The sequence below is a fragment of the Bombina bombina genome, chromosome 6 (genome assembly GCF_027579735.1).
Source record: "Bombina bombina isolate aBomBom1 chromosome 6, aBomBom1.pri, whole genome shotgun sequence".
Taxonomy (NCBI): Eukaryota; Metazoa; Chordata; class Amphibia; order Anura; family Bombinatoridae; genus Bombina; species Bombina bombina.
In genome coordinates, this window is record NC_069504.1 from 557,072,132 (window position 1) to 557,085,343 (window position 13,212).

The following is a 13,212-nucleotide window of genomic DNA, read 5'->3' on the forward strand; positions in this document are numbered from 1 at the left end:
GTTATAGCTGTGTAGTTGGATTCAGAGAAAGTGGGACAGGCAGGCTAGAAAGGGAGGAAACAGTTTATTTGTGTGTGTGTGTATATTATATATATATATATATATATATATATATATATATATATATATATATACTGTATGTATATATATATATATATATATATATATATATATATATATATATATATATATATATATACTGTATATATTTGTGATTTAGTTTACAACAGTATAAACACACATACACAACATTTTAAAATATTTTTTATTTAGTTTTATTAAAGAAAATACAAACTGTGAGTTATACAATAGGCAATGTATACAAAGAAACAAAATATACATGTCATTGACACACATGCACGTGTCTTGTTCACTATGTGGCAGCAGTCTTCTCAGCAATGTATCACCTTGCAAACAGTTCTGCCTTATAGACATAAGCCTGCTCATCTAGGATCCTTTGTTGAAAACATACCTAAGGGAACAAAGGAAGTTTGATAATAATAAATAATAAAGTTTTTCTTTGAAATTGCACTTTTATGATTCAGATAGAGTAAGCAATTTTAAGAGTCTTTCCAATTTACTTCTATTTTAACATTTTGTACTGTCTTTCTATATGCACACTTTCCGAAGCACCAGCTCCTAATGAACATGTGCACAGGTTTACAATGTGTACGTATACTAGTCTGTGATTGGCTTATGGGTGTCATATGATACAGAGGGACGGAAAATGGGGGGGATACATTTGTCAGAAAAAAATCCACTGCTTATTTGAAATTCAGAGTAATTGTTATTACATTGCCTTTTTTATTATGCACACATTAATTATGCAATTCTACTGTATTTAAAGGTCCTTTAAACTTAATTTTTATATTTATGCTTCTTTAATTGTCTGTGGAAGGTTGAGAGATGGCATGAGTGAGGGCAGGTTATCTGTGGGGGAAGGAAGGAGGATAAGCAAAGAAATGGGGTTTGTGAGGGTAAGAGACAGACTGAGGGAGATTAAGTAGGGGTCAGGGAAAGGGGAATGGGTCAGAGAGAAAGTGTCTGGAGAGGGTGATTTAAAAACAAGAGTTTCTGAGAGTGTCTGAGAAGAGGGAGCAAAGAGAGAAGAATGTCTAGAGCGAGGGGGGGGGGGGGTGAGAGGGGATCAATGGGAGGAGATCATCAGGATAGGAGGTTGAAAAGAGGGTCAGATAAAGGTGGATGTCAGAGGAGAGGGAGATGGAGAGGGGTCAGAAAAAATAGAGGACAGAATTGGAGAGGGGTTAAGGAAGAAGAGGCAGTGATGAATTTTAATGCATGGGAACGTGGTAGAGAGAAAAGAAAAACAAATATACAAACTGTTTCTAATTTTACACAAACTCCCTCATAAACATAAGCATTATTAACAAAAGGTGTTATTAAACACTCACAAATGTAGTTTGTGCCAAAAAAGATTATTTAAACAAACATCATTTTTACAAGCGTAAAGTTACCAGAAGAAGAGGCTTATAGAAAAATCCGTCTACAAAGGTTGGTAATGTTCATTTAAAACTATCTTTCAACAAGTGGTAGGAATAGCTCTGAAATGAACCTTCTGTGAATTTCCTTGTGAATTGGATATTGCAGACCCAGCAATTCTCAAACACTTAGTTGATTAAATATTTACATTTTAAATTTGTATTTAACAACTTATTTACGTCTATGTCATACTCCTATGTTTTATAAAAATATTTTTCTTCATGTTTTTAATAATTATTTAACCGAATATGTGTTTTACATGTTTTAAACACACTTCACAATTAGAAGTATCCTTTGTAAAGGGTATTTTGAACCTCTGACTGCCAAAACGTTGAGCCCATTAATTGCCACAAATGACAAGCTGAAAGCCGTTTATGTGTTCAGTGTTAACTATGTGCAAATTATATATTTTTTGGCTTCAGTAGACTTGGATGGGAGACAAAACCAAATTTCACAGCCATAGTTCAACAAGCACTAAACAAAAATCCAACAATTGTATGAACTGCAAGGTTGTTGTTTTTTTTGTTTGTTTTTTTGAGAAAAAAAATATAACAATGTTAACTTTTAATGATGGTACAGCAGAGATATAAATAAAATGCACTGCTGGACATCATCATCAATACTTTTCATCATACGTGTGCGCACTTCTTTAATGATTAGAAATATGCACATGAAGCTTAGTCTAAATGTAATTGTGTTTAGAATTCTGTTCACAGGAAAAAACAAAAACAAACTTGCTTATATAGAATTTGAGTTCCTAAATAAACACAAAAAGCTATGAAATTCTGGTCTTTCCATATAACCTTAGGAGATTTTTTATGGTATCAATTACATCATTGATGACTCACACATTCTGTCATGACTGACATCATATATGGAACCATCACATGACCATTTATTTATTAATATTATTACTTTATTATATACTATTAAGCCCATGAAAACTACAGATCAGTTAATATTAAAAAAAAAAGTTGTGGAAAGCGAAAGAGAATAATAATATCATATAAGCAGAGTTAATTCCCCACAAGGCTATTGACATTAGTTAAAAAAAAGAAGAAACAATTGATGTGATCACTGAATACTAATAATGCCTATAACATCATCAATCCTTATTAGTACTGTACTGTATATTGTGAAATATTAAGGCTATTATAATGAATCACTGTGCTACTGATAGAGCATCTAAAACGAATCAGCATGGTGAGAAATATTACGCCGGCCCCCACATGGACACACTTCACCAAATTAACTAATAAAAAGGGGGCTGAACAAAGCAGGCCCACACTTAGCATTGGGCAAGATACATTTGTGGGGCCCCTCAACCCAGCACCCTTATTCCCTTCCCTCTGTAAGCCCCACACTCTGTATGGCTCACCCATTTCCCAACATTCAGTGTACCCTAATATAATACCCATTATAAAATACCTATATGAAGATTAACACTATAAATGACACCTCCTAATACCATAAGCACTTCTTCATAACTAAATACAAGATATACATTGCACCGTCTCCTACCCTCACCCCTGATATTGCAGAACCCTGCATAGGTGCTCCTTTTGCTCTGCCCAAAGGGCAAGCCTGGTACCAGGAAATCCTGGCAAGTTGTGAGCTTACCTCCATAGAAAGTAATGAAGCTCACTAGAATGCAGTTTCTCACAGGGGAGAGGCAATGTGACAGGCAGCACCCGTCATAGTAATATTTTTCCAATTGTCTTTAACCATGCATTTGTTTCTAGGTCCTTGACAATTTGTCCCCTTCGACCATGGCTTGCAAATCATGCACTCATCCTCAGCCCTGGCATAATCCTACCCATGCAGATGTTCCTGCACTGCTATGCAACAAGAGAAAAAGTCTCAATGTATAACTGACTTTCTACAAGTTCATCTTGAACTCCTATTATTCTGCTCTTCAACATATCTACTATTTCTTCAAATGCAAAACACCTGTCCTTCACTTTAAGTACCTTCCTCTGCCCACCCCCACCTTCTATTACCACTTCCCTCTCAGCTCAAGACTTTGCTAGCTGCTTAAAAACAAAATAGATTCCTTCAGAAATTAAATAATCTGTCAACACACTACCAGTCTCCAGCCCCTTCAACTATTTGCAAACATCCAACACTCACATAGCCACAAATTCTGCTTTTCAGCCCTGACCTGAGGATTAACTTCCAAGATCACTACGTGTCTCTGTGATCTCATCCACTAACAACTACTGACCTCCCTCTCTTCTACTCTTACTCCAGTTCTCACACATATCTTCAATCTCTTCCTTAGTACTGTATTTCCTTCATGCATTAGTCACACCTATCCTCAAAAAAAACTCTCAATCCATCCTCCCCCTTCAACTACCACCCTATTTCCCTACTCCCCCTTGCTTCAAAACTTCTGGAAAGGTTAATATATATATATATATATATATATATATACCACTACAGAAATTGATAAAATATTTTCTACGGATAAGTCCAACTATTCATTATCAGCCCTGTTTGAGGAGATGGAAAAACTCCTCATAAGAGAACATAAGCTCCAATGGGATATTTGGACTTTGGAAACATATGTTAAATTGAAAATCATACCACGGGGCTTAAGACTCAATAAGTTCCCAACCTTTGATGTATCTGATGTTGATTTTATATGCACATGGAATGACATTTATCTGACTGTTCTATACGTTTAATGGTTTTACTAACCTCATATAAATCCAATTTGCTTAAAATGATTAGGGATGAAATTGGTATATTACAGACTGAAATGAGCACTAGACTGTTAGATCCTAATTTTCCTAAATTTGACGGGATCTTGAAACTGGGTGTAGCAGAGGTTAAAAATTTAGTGTTGGAAACTAAGCATTCAAAATTTGTTAGAGATCAGTCAGATTACACTAATAACAACAGTGTCTACATTTGGAAATGCTCTGACAAGGCCACGTATAGAAGGAACAATAGAGGTAGATCTAGGAATAGACGTAATAATGGTAATAATAATAACAAGAATAAAGGACAAACACAAAATTCAGATATTAAGAAAGTCACTTATTCCAATAGTGAATTTGAATCGGGAGACGATACAGGGGCATCAGGAAGTGAAGAACCCCCCAGAGGTATACTTAAAAATATACAACAACCACCCCTGGTCCAACAGACACATGCTAGTGCGAGTCAGACACAAGCAGTCAGACACAAGCAGTCAGACCTAAGATTAAACAATCTGGTCCCCCTGTAGTTTCCTCTAAATATGTATATGTTAGTGATACAGTTTATGATGTACACACTGAGGTGTCTAATGATGACCAGAAAAAACTTGAACAGGTTTTTTCCCTTCCCCAACAGCGAACAGGAATAGGACAGGTAACCCAGAGTCAATATCAGTTGAGGGGGAACAGGGGGAGGCAGAAATACAAGTAAACAATGTTGTGAACCTATCCAGTCATACACTTACCAAGTCACAGATTTCCCTTCTTAGTCGAGGTTTACATTTTTCCCCTACACGTCATTTTGATGTATTTAATACCATTCTGGATGTCAATAGGTTAATAAGAAACATGATTTTTCAGCCTCTGGAACCGATCGTCTATCGCCTCCTTCGACTGAAATAAAAATGGGCACCTCTTTTGGGGAGACTTGTGACCTGGTTATTCTTGAACTTTTGGCTGGGGAGGGTAATGCCTCTAGTGGGAATGATACAGTTAATGCCTCAGGGGTCTTTAAAAACCAGTCCCAGTTTTATCCCATCCGTAGTAGGGGTAACACATTAGAGACCTTCTTCAAAAGAGTGGAAAAAGATTTAATCAGCCTCAAATCAACTGTTGGTTATGATACTCCAAATCTGACTAACTCAGAGAGAACTGCACTTAAAGAACATAAAGAGATGAATGACATAGTAATTCACTCTGCAGATAAAGGCTGTTCACTAGTTGTGATGGATAGGATAGATTATACTAATGAAGCACTATGTCAACTGTGTAATACTGATGACTATATTCCGTTATACACTGATAAAAAACACATGTTTTCCGGAGAGAGCTCATGGATATCTTGGACGATGGTTTGGAGGATGGGCACTTTGACCGTATAACCTTTGAGTTCTTAGTTGTGGACCATCCTGTAGTGCCCATCTTCCACCATTTGCCCAAGTTACATATGTCTCTCACTGAAATAAAAGGACGCCCTATAGTGAGCGGTATTAATTCCTTTACTGAGCATGTTTCCCAGTGGGTTGATAGTCTTTTACAACCCCTTGTTCAAAATTTGCATAGTTATATACAGGACACAAAGAGTGTTATATACACCTTAGAAAGCTTTAGTTGGAAAAATAATTGTTTTAAACGGGCCACTATTGATGTAGTGGCCTTGCATTCTTCCATTCCACACAATGAGGGTTTGGAAGCCATAGCTTTCTTTCTTGAGCACTATTCAAATTTTTCCTGTGAGTTTGAAAAATATATACTCAGAGTTTTGAAATATTTACTTACTCACAACTTTTTTTGTTTTGAGGGTGATTTCTATCTCCAGAGGCGTGGGACGCCGATGGGGGCCAAATTTGCCCCCTCCTATGCCAACCTTTTTATGGGTTGGTGGGAGCTGTCCCATGTCTATGGAGATGGAAACCTCTTCAGAAGTTCCATTTATTTTTATGGACGATATATAGATGACTTGCTTTTGATTTGGCAAGGTACAGCATCTGAGTTTACATTATTTGTTGAATATCTGAATCTCAACAAGATCGTATTACAATTTACAAGTGAGCTAAAAGACAATATCATCCATTTTCTAGACATTACCCTAAATGGAACTACTGAGGGGAGGATTTTCCCTGAAATCTATAGAAAACCTATAAGCGGCAATGCATTGCTACATGCGAAGAGCTGCCACCCTAAGCATGTTAGGGTGACCGATCCAGACGTAATAACCTTAGAATTATCGGTCTTCCAGAAGACAGTAACTATCTGGATCTGATGCATTTTGCCACGGTCATTCTCCCCCAGAGCCTTGGAATCAATATTGATATTCCAGTACAGATAGAGAGGGTACATAGAACAGGTCCAGCTCGCTACACGAAAAAAGATAATATCTCTGCTAGGCCCATAGTATTAAAGTTTTTAAAATTCCAGGACAAAGTGCATTTTCTTAGGCAGTATAGGAAAGCATACCCATTTATGATAGATCAGCACAAAATCTTGATTTTTCAAGATTTTTCCAGTGAGACGGCAGCAAGGCGGAAGGAGATGTCTCCATTCTGTTCTAAGTTACTTAATGCAAATTATAATGTCAAGATGATATACCCGGCCAAGCTAGTACTAACAATAGATGGGTCACAGGTTGTTCTAAATACTAGTAATGAGGCCCAGGTTTTTTGTAAGGAGCAGAGTATAGAATGAATAGCGGGCTCCAAGATTCGGTAGTCAGAATCTGTCAGATTTGGTAACATGGGTTCGAAGAAAATGAATATAATTGCATGTTGGATAGATGTATATTTAGGTATATTTGTTATTGGGTCTTATTCCCCTTTTTTTTTTTTTTTTTTTTTTCTTCCTTCTCTCCCTCTTTTTTTTTTTTCTTCCTTCTCTCCCTCTGTTCCTCTCTGTCCTCTCCCTCCGTCTCCCGCCTCTGTGGTAAGGTATTCGGGTTTCCCGTTTTAGTACTATAGCTGCCAAGAAAGAGCTGGATATGAGTCCTTTGAATTTTTTGTCCTGGAATGTAGACGGGACAACTTCGCCAATAAAGAGGAAAGCCATTATCAAACAATTAGGCGTATATAAACCCAACCTTGCAATGCTACAGGAAATTCACTTAAAAGATTCAGAAATAATGAAATTAAAAATGAAGTGGTTGGGAGATGTTATCGCTATTCCCGGGGAGAATAGGAAGAAAGGATTAGCAATTCTGGCTAATAAACAACTAGTTTACAAGATGGTAGGCCTGGAGGAGGACGTGGGAGGTAGATTTCAAATACTTAAAGTAAGAATTAATTCAACTCTATTTGTAATTTGTAATGTATATGGGCCTAATGCAGTAGATAGTCAATTTTGGAATGGAATTACAGATAAGTTGTTGGAATATATTGGACAAAATTTAATAATTGTGGGGGACCTGAATCTCATGCCTTCTCCTAATCTGGATAGAGCTGGGAGGAGGGATTTATATAGGAGGGATAAAAAATCTCGGATATTTCAAAACTTTTGTTCTAAACTCGGGGTGAGAGATATTTGGAGGGTCCAACACCCTGATACCAAGGCATATACATGTATGTCCTCTAGTTATCAGAGTCTATCCAGAATAGACATATTTCTAATAGCAGAGGCTTTGATGGGCTTGGATTGCAAGACTGACATCAAAGAAATTGTCCTGTCAGATCATGCAATTATCTCTCAGGAATTTGGTCGCAATGCATTTAAAAAAGGGGGTAATAATAGGTTATTTTTTCCTAACTACTTGGTAGCAAATAGTCAATTTCAGATCTTTTTAAAGAGTAAATGGGCAGAATATCATAGTCTTAATAAGGGTTATCTGGATAAAACAGAAATTTATTGGGAAGCAGCAAAGGCTGTACTTAGAGGACATATTAAAGCATATTTATGTAGACTAAAGAAAAAAATTAGGCAAAAAGAGCTGCAACTTTCAAATACAGTGAGAAATATGTATAATGCCTATATTGCTTCTAGATCCAGCGGAAATTGGAGTAGATATATCAATGCCAAAACCAAGTGGGATATTTTTTTAAAACAAAAGGCTACACAAGAGGGGTTAAAACAAAAAGCCATATATAGAGGGTTTACTGGAAGGGCTGCCAAATATTTGGCTAGAATCACTAAGCCGAAAGTAATTTAATAGCAGCCATTAGACAGAATGGGAGTAGATTTATGCAAACAGAAGAAATAAAAGAAGTTTTCTACAATTATTTTCAGGGTATATATAATGCAGAATCCTGTAATCATGCAGATAGGGTAGCATTCTGGTCCAAGTTAACGCTACCTAGAATTTCGCAAGAAGATATACAAGATTTAAATCTACCAATTACAGAGCAAGAAATAAATTCGGCTATTAAACAAGCAAAACTCAATAAAGCCTCAGGACCAGATTGTCTCCCTACGGAGTTTTACAGAATTTTGCAGGAAGAGGTGACTCCAACATTATGTAGTCTGTTTAATAAATATTATAGTGCACAAGTAAAATGCTCTAAATATTTCACTGCATCCAATGTGGTGCTTATCATAAAGAAAAAAAAGGACCCAGAGTTGGTAGATTCTTATAGACCTTAAACTCAGACTATCAGACTATAAGTTGTTAACATCAATTATAGCTAATAGATTACAACCGTTGCTCAAAGGTATCATACATGAGAATCAAGTAGGTTTTATGCAGGGGAGAAATCCAGTTAAAAGCCTACGAAAGACCATGATTATTCTGGATTATCTCTGGAATAAATCACGCAAAAAGAACAGGAAAGGGTTGGATGCTGCTATCATATCCTTAGATGCTGAGAAAGCATTTGACTACATAAGTTGGAGTCACTTATTCATGACAATAGAGAGATTTGTCTTTAGAGGGCATTTTAGTAACTTTGTCCAATCAATATATAGCAATCCAGTCTCTGCTCTTATTATAAATAATGCATCTACAGATCTTATTTCCCTGACTAGAGGCACAAGGCAAGGCTGCCCATTATCCCCTCTTTTATTTAATATTTCACTCGAACCATTGGCCATCATGTTACGGGACCAATTAGACGGCATCAATATAGGGGAACATAAGTTTATTCTCTTGTTGTATGCAGATGACCTGTTGTTTTTTTTAAATAACCTAGAAATCAATCTGCCAAAGCTTACAATGATTATGCGACTTTTTGGCTCAGTCTCGGGTTATAAAATTAACTTTACCAAATCCGAGCTATTATGGATAACGAAACCAGAGAAAAGTAGCATGAAACATCCCTTTAAGGAAACCAAATTTATAAATTATCTAGGTATAGTTCTGAGTAGTAACCCACTGGAGTGGTATGATATGAATATTCCAATTTGCCTGAAGGTAATGCAGAAACAATTAGAAAGTTGGACTAACCTCCCGATCTCACTTATATCACGTATCATGCTAATAAAGACAATATTATTTCCTAAAATATTGTATCTCTTACAGAACATTCCTGTGATGCTTAAAAATAAGGATATATTGAAATTTAACCAAATGTGTTCTAAGTTTATATGGAAAGGGGGTAATCCGCGGATTGCTCTGATAAGATTAATGAATGATAATATGGCAGCAGGATTATCATTTCCTAATATCAAATATTATTACTGGGTCTCTCTACTTAAATATGCCATTGACTGTATCACTGGGAAAGAATATGTCACTCTATATCAGTTTGAGTCTAGTATTATTGCCCCATTTAACTTGAATGCTTTGCTACATTGTTCATTGAGGGAATTGCCCTGCAATGTTGACAATCTAATGACGTTTAAGAACGTTGTCTGGGCATGGCAAAAATTCTGTGTTGAAATTCGGGTTAATCCCAAAGCAACTGAATTTTTAACAATTCAGGGAAATCCCGAATTTCAACCAGGATATGATTCTCAAGTCTTCCAGGGTTGGCGGGAGAGGGGTTTAAAATATCTCAAACAGTTATTATTAGCAGACGGTGTAATTGACTCATTTTACTCTATTTGCACCAAGTATGGAATACAAAGTAAGGATGTTTTTGCCTATCTAAAGATTCAGCATTATTTAGCAGATCTGCAAAAACAACACAAACCAAATTGGTCTATGGGCCCATTAGCGGCAGGAATAAAAATATATCAAGCAGGAAGATTCTCAATTTCAACTTTTTTATACGATCCTGAATGCAAATAGCAAACTAACGGCTAGATTTAGAGTTCTGCATTAGCCGTCCAAACCAGCGTTAAGGGGTCCTAATGCTGGTTTTGGCCTCCCGCTGGTATTTAGAGTCAGTCAGGAAAGGGTCTAACGCTCACTTTTCAGCCGTGACTTTTCCATACCGCAGATCCCCTTACGCCAATTGCGTATCCTATCTTTTACATGGGATCTTTCTAACGCTGGTATTTAGAGTCTTGGCTGAAGTGAGCGTTAGAACTCTAATGACAAATCTCCAGCCGCAGAAAAAAGTTAGGAGTTAAGAGCTTTGTGGGCTAACGCCGGTTCATAAAGCTCTTAACTATTGTGCTCTAAAGTACACTAACACCCATAAAATACCTATGTACCCCTAAACCGAGGTCCCCCCACATCTCCGCCACTATAATGACATTTTTTAACCCCTAATCTGCCGACTGCACACCGCCGCAAACTACATTATCCCTATGTACCCCTAATCTGCTGCCCCTAATATCGCCGACACCTACATAATATTTATTAACCCCTAATCTGCCCCCCTCAATGTCGCCGCTACCTACCTACACTTATTAACCCCTAATCTGCCGACTGAACCTCGCCGTCACTATAATAAATGTATTTACCCTAAACTGCCTCACTCCCGCCTCAAAAACCCTATAATAAATAGTATTAACCCCTAATCTGCCCTTCCTAACATTGCCGACACCTAACTTCAAGTATTAACCCCTAATCTGCCGACCAGACCTCGTCGCTACTATAATAAATGTATTAACCCCTAAAGCTAAGTCTGACCCTAACACCCCCTAAATTAAATATAATTTAAATCTAACAAAATAAAATAAATCTTATTAAATAAATGAATCCTATTTAAAGCTAAATACTTACCTGTAAAATAAACCCTAATATAGCTACAATATAACGAATAATTATATTGTAGATATTTTAGGATTTATATTTATTTTACAGGCAACTTTGTATTTATTTTAACAAGGTGCAATAGCTATTAAATAGTTAATAACTATTTAATAGCTACCTAGTTAAAATAATTATAAAATTACCTGTAAAATAAATCCTAACCTAAGTTACAATTAAACCTAACACTACACTATCAATAAATTAATTAAATAAACTACCTAAAATTTTCTACAATTAAATCAACTAAACTAAATTACAAAAACAAACAAACACTAAATTACAAAAAATAAAAAAAGATTACAAGAATTTTAAACTAATTACACCTACTCTAAGCCCCCTAAAAAAATAACAAAGCCCCCCAAAATAAAAAAATGCCCTACCCTATTCTAAAATAAAAAGTTAACAGCTCTTTTACCTTACCAGCCCTTAAAAGGGCCTTTTGCAGGGCATGCCCCAAAGTAAACAGCTCTTTTGCATTTTAAAAAAACATACAATACCCCCCCAACATTACAACCCACCACCCACATACCCCTAATCTAACCCAAACCCCCCTTAAAAAACCTAAAACTAAGCCCCTGAAGATCTCCCTACCTTATCTTCATCCTATCCGGCAAGAAGAGGTCCAGAAGAGGCTCCGAAGTCTTCATCCTATCCGGCAAGAAGAGGACATCCGGACCGGTAGACATGTTCATCCAGGCGGTGTCTTCTATCTTCATCCATCCGGCGCGGAGCGGGACCATCTTGAAGCAGCCGACGCGGATCCATCCTCTTCTTCCGGCGACTCCCGACGAATGAAGGTTCCTTTAAGGGACGTCATCCAAGATGGCGTCCCTTGAATTCCGATTGGCTGATAGGATTCTATCAGCCAATCGGAATTAAGGTAGGAAAATTCTGATTGGCTGATTGAATCAGCCAATCAGATTCAAGTTCAATCCGATTGGCTGATCCAATCAGCCAATCAGATTGAGCTTGCATTCTATTGGCTGATCGGAACAGCCAATAGAATGCGAGCTCAATCTGATTGGCTGATTGATTGGCTGATAGAATCCTATCAGCCAATCGGAATTCGAGGGACGCCATCTTGGATGACGTCCCTTAAAGGAACCTTCATTCATCGGGAGTCGCTGGAAGAATAGGATGGATCCGCGTCGGCTGCTTCAAGATGGTCCCGCTCCGCGCCGGATGGATGAAGATAGAAGACGCCGCCTGGATGAACATGTCTACCGGTCCGGATGTCCTCTTCTTGCAGGATAGGATGAAGACTTCAGAGCCTCTTCTGGACCTCTTCTTGCCGGATAGGATGAAGATTTCGGACCCTATTCTGGACGGATCGGTGATACCCGGCGTGGTGAAGATAATGTAGGGAGATCTTCAGGGGCTTAGTGTTAGGTTTTTTAAGGGAGGTTTGGGTTAGATTAGGGGTATGTGGGTGGTGGGTTGTAATGTTGGGGGGGGTATTATATGTTTTTTTAAAATGCAAAAGAGCTGTTTACTTTGGGGCATGCCCCACAAAAGGCCCTTTTAATGGCTGGTAAGGTAAAAGAGCTGTTAACTTTTTATTTTAGAATAGGGTAGGGCATTATTTTGGGGGGCTTTGTTATTTTTTTTAGGGGGCTTAGAGTAGGTGTAATTAGTTTAAAATTCTTGTAATCTTTTTTATTTTTTGTAATTTAGTGTTTTGTTTTTTTCTGTAATTTAGTTTAGTTGATTTAATTGTAGATAATTGTAGGTAGTTTATTTAATTAATTAATGTATTGATAGTGTAGTGTTAGGTTTAATTGTAACTTAGGTTAGGATTTATTTTACAGGTAATTTTGTAATTATTTTAACTAGGTAGCTGTTAAATAGTTATTAACTATTTAATAGCTATTGTACCTGGTTAAAATAAATACAAAGTTGCCTGTAAAATAAATATAAATCCTAAAATAGCTACAATATAATTATTCG

General features: G+C 36.9%; 1 long non-coding RNA gene across 2 annotated transcripts in view; it reads right to left on the reverse strand.

Moving 5' to 3' along the window:
- Positions 1-248: 248 nt before the first annotated feature.
- The window catches only part of LOC128665173 (uncharacterized), a 37,694-nt gene continuing 24,730 nt past the window's right edge, over positions 249-13,212 (reverse strand). For both annotated transcript variants that reach the window (XR_008403015.1, XR_008403016.1), the window contains exon 4: positions 249-472. This is a non-coding gene — a long non-coding RNA (uncharacterized LOC128665173). The remainder of the gene's footprint in view (positions 473-13,212) is intronic.